Below are 4751 nucleotides of genomic sequence, written 5' to 3'. Positions count from 1 at the left end.
GCCGTGTAGAAATTGTGATGAGTTTTATGTTGGGCAGACTGGTAAGGATCTTTCTGTTAGACTTGAGCAACATAAATATAGTATAAGAGCAGGGCAAGAATCAAATGCCTTGTTTAATCGCGTTAAAAACTATGATCATTGTATTAACTAGAGTAATGCCATCTTAGTTGTTAACTCTAACTCTATTACCACGAGAAATATAATTGAATTTTCCATTATTCAATACACAAAGAATTTTAACCTTAATATTTGTGAAGGTCTGTACAAATTGGAAAACTTTATTTTTGATGGAATTTGTAAATAATTCATCTTGTCCACATAATAAGTTAATGATACGCTCCTTGTCTGTCTTGGACAATCGCTTGTTTACCAAATGGCGTCCAAGCTACGTCTCTTCGTTGTATATCAACTGACTGGTTATATTTCTCTCTTGTCTCTCCCCTGATAATGTGATTATTACACGAAAGTGCACTTGGGAACTTTTCGTGTTACATTTTCCCCGTGGACTCATAGGAATATATATATATATATATATATATATATATATATATATATATATATATATATATATATATATATATTCTTTCTTTTTCTATAAACTATTCGCCATTTCCCGCGTTAGCGAGGTAGCGTTAAGAACAGAGAACTGGGCCTTTGTGGGATATCCTCACCTGGCCCCCCTCTGTTCCTCCTTTTGGAAAATTAAAAGAAAAAAAAAACGAGAGGGGAGGATTTCCAGCCCCCGCTCCCTCCCCTTTTAGTCGCCTTCTACGACACGCAGGGAATACGTGGGAAGTATTCTTAATCCCCTATCCCCAGGGATAATATATATATATATATATATATATAATATATATATATATATATATATATATATATATATATATATATATATACGAACAAAGTGCATAGGAACGCGCACCTTATATATATATATATATTATATATATATATATATATATATATATATATATATAATATATATATATATATATATATAAATATATATATATATATGCAGTGTGGTGGCATACCTCGACACTCGTCGGCCCTCATGCCCAACAAGTCTGTCATTCAATACGCTGGGAAGATCATTGTGCGCTGGATCATATGTGAGTTGACTGGGAAATACGTGAATGGTGTCCCCCGACTTGTTTGCAATTTGTTCTTATCTTTGATCAAATCATAACTATTGACTGGGGTGTAGATTTCACTTTGTTTCAGTCCTCATCGTTTGTATGATGACTGTTTTAAAGTCTATAAAAGACATTTATGCTGTTTTAAATGGTATTTGCAATAGGAGTAAGATGTTTATAGATTTTTTTATGGTCAAGGGTAGGAAATATAAATTTACTGTTGTTTGTCCTTAAATTTGCCGTTATTTGTGAAAGAAAATGATATTTGACCGGTGACGTAAGTAAAATTCTTAAATCCACTAAATGTATGAATACAGACCGCTGGGATATATTTTCATGTTATCAGTCTTAGATATGAATGGAGGTTAGTCTTTTTCTTTTGTACTATATCTCCGTTTCTTACGGAGCGAGGAAGCGCCATGGGCAAAGTCTCTTGACTGTCATGTTCAATGCATCGGAAACATAGACTCCACTCCATAGCCAAACCTTGCAAACCCTTCCCTAGTTACTATTAACCACTTCATATGCCCTTAGTACACCCTACTGACAGCACGTCGCCCGCTGTATACCACATCATTCCAATTCCTTTTATCCCATGCATGGCTCTCACCCTCTTGCATGTTCAGACCAGGCGTTTCATCCCTGCTCAGATACGTCATTCCTAACACGAGTAACTGTCCTCACACCTCATATTGGCCTACAAGATTCCATTCCCAACAGATCTCTCCTCTTCCATTCCTCCATCTCTTTCCGTCAGTGTTGCATAAATGATAATTTCATAAGCCGATAACTGAGGTTGGATGTATAGAGAGGGAACTAAGGCTCAGTGTATAACTCCCCCTCGATCCAAATCTACGCTGACCTCCATCCATAAAGTTGATGTACCTGTGACCCCCCCTGTTACTCTACCGTCTAATTGTGATGTCAACAACTGTGTTTCATAGACTTCTGTCACGCGTTTGTGATAAGGTAAATAAAAACCCCCGATATTGCTGGACGTATTGCATCATCATTCATCATACGTATGTCATAGAGCTCACATCTTCTGGTTCTTTGTCCTTGTTTTGGTCTTTGCTTCATCAAATAACATCAGCTGTTTTGATCCTGGTGTCTTGGTCGTGGGTTGGAAGTTGACCATCCACAACCCTGTAGATGATGAACTGTAGAGAACGTTTGTTTATTTTGACTCTGTCGTTTTCTGTCTAAAACGTTTGATTGGTTATCATGTCGTTTTCGATCTAAAACGTTTGATTGGTTACCATGTCGTTTTCTTTCTAAAACGTTTGATTGTTTGGTTTAAGTCTTTTTCTGTGTAATACGTTTGATTGCTGTGTTTATGTCGTTTTCTGTCCAAAACGTTTGATTAGTTATTATGTCGTTTTCTCTCTAAAACGTTTGATTGGTTATTATGTCGTTTTCTCTCTAAAACGTTTGATTGTTTGGTTTAAGTCGTTTTCTGTGTAAAACGTTTGATTGATTGGTTATTATGTCGTTTTCTCTAAAGCATTTGTTTCGTTATTACGTCGTTTTCTCCCTAAAAAATAAAAAAAGAGTCTGTTTACTTCGCTTATATCGTCTTCTGATATCGTAGTATGTGTTGCATATCCCTGTCTGCACGTCGGTTTGGTAACCTCATCGTCACATAAGCTCTCCACTCCTTTTTTTTTTTTTTGCCGTCGTCCGTGACGTACACTGGCTTGTACTGGTCGGTACAGCTGCGTCTCGCGCTCGCCCTGGCTGGGAAAGCCGGGAGGGGGAGTGGGGGATGGGGGGGAGGGAGGGGGAAGGGGGGTGAGGGAGGGGAAAGGGGGGGTGTTCCTTCTCGTATTTCCCCTCTTGTATTTGTGGGTTGAGTCTCGTCTCCAAGTTTTCCTTTAGTGTCAAGTATTGATCATTTTTGGGCATACATTGCTCTTCTCTTCTTCGTCCATTGTCTCGTGTTGATATATATACTTTTTAATCCTCGTTTTACGCGTTTATTTTGTCCATTCTTCCACCGTTTTCTGTTTCGATTCAGTGTTAATCTTTTTTACTCGTTTTACACGTTTTTCTTTGATTCGTCCACCGTTTTCTGTTACTCAGTGATTTTTTTTCTTCATTCTTTTATGCATTCACCGTTTTCTATTTCTTCATATTTTCCCTTATTCTTTCATTCATCCAACGTTTTCTGTCTCGATATTTTTCCTTGCTCTTTCATCCATCCACCGTTTTCTATTTCTTCGTATTTTCCCTTATTCTTTCATTCATCCAACGTTTTCTGTCTCGATATTTTTCCTTACTCTTTCATTCATCCACCGTTTTCTGCTTCTTCGTATTTTCCCTTATTCTTTCATTCATCCGCCGTTTTCTGTTCCTTGGTATACCTTCCCTCATTTTCTTCAGTGGTGTTTTCTAAGTACCTAATATACCAGTTTGCTCTTGTATTCAGCCCCTGGTGATCACATCCCGTCCTTGAAATCCAATACACGGCGGAGATTAATCAGTGGGGAGATTAATCACGCGGAGATTAATCAGTGGGGAGATTAATCAGTGGGGAGATTAATCACGGGAGATTAATCAGTGGGGAGATTAATCAGTGGGGAGATGAATCAGTGGGGAGATGAATCAGTGGGGAGATTAATCAGTGGGGAGATTAATCACGGGGAGATTAATCAGTGGGGAGATTAATCATTGGGCGATTAATCAGTGGGGAGATTAATCAGTGGGGAGATTAATCAGTGGGGAGATTAATCATTGGGAGGTTAATCAGTGGGGAGATTAATCAGTGGGAGATTAATCATTGGGAGATTAATCAGTGGGGAGATGAATCAGTGGGGGAGATTAATCATTGGGAGAGAATTAAATCATTGGGTATTAATCTGGGAGATGATCAGGGGAGATAATCATTGGGAGGTTAATCATTGGGATATTAATCTGGGAGATGAATCAAGGGGAGATTAATCATTGGGAGGTTAATCATTGGGATATTAATCAGTGGGGAGATGAATCAAGGGGAGATTAATCAATGGGGAGGTCGAATTGGCCACAGAGCCCGAACGACCACAAGCCGACGAGACTATCATCATGACGTCAAACGACCAAGTCGACCATCGTGACGTCAGTCGTCAATTACCGCCCCCCCCCCATATCCACCCCTGGTACTTCATTGCTAAGAGGGGGGGAGGGGAACTCCACACAACACCCCCCTAATTTTTTTTTTTCTCTCTCTTTCCAGTCGTGTTAAGGCCACACCACTTACCCCCGGGCCTTGGAGAAGGGGGGAGGGAGGTCTGTGTGGTCTTCTACGTTATGGTCTTTTACGTTTATATATGTGTGTGTGTGTGTGTGTGTGTGTGTGTAACTCTTCTTAAAATATTACGATCCCGAAATGCCTGGATTGATTAAGGTCCCGATGTGAGAATAAGTACCTGAAAATACTGTAGACCTGGCGCTATAGCTTTGGATATAGTGTTGCATTAACAAAAAGCAGAGACACTGAGCCTCGATCCTACATCCCTTATGGCAGAGACGCTTAGCCTCGATCCTACATCCCGTATGGCAGAGACACTGAGCCTCGGATCCTACATCCCTTATGGCAGAGACACTGAGCCTCGATCCTACATCCCTTATGGCAGA

Source organism: Panulirus ornatus, chromosome 17 (assembly GCF_036320965.1).
Source record: "Panulirus ornatus isolate Po-2019 chromosome 17, ASM3632096v1, whole genome shotgun sequence".
Lineage (NCBI taxonomy): Eukaryota > Metazoa > Arthropoda > Malacostraca > Decapoda > Palinuridae > Panulirus > Panulirus ornatus.
The sequence above is the reverse complement of the archived record's forward strand: the minus strand, read 5'-3'. Positions refer to the sequence as shown.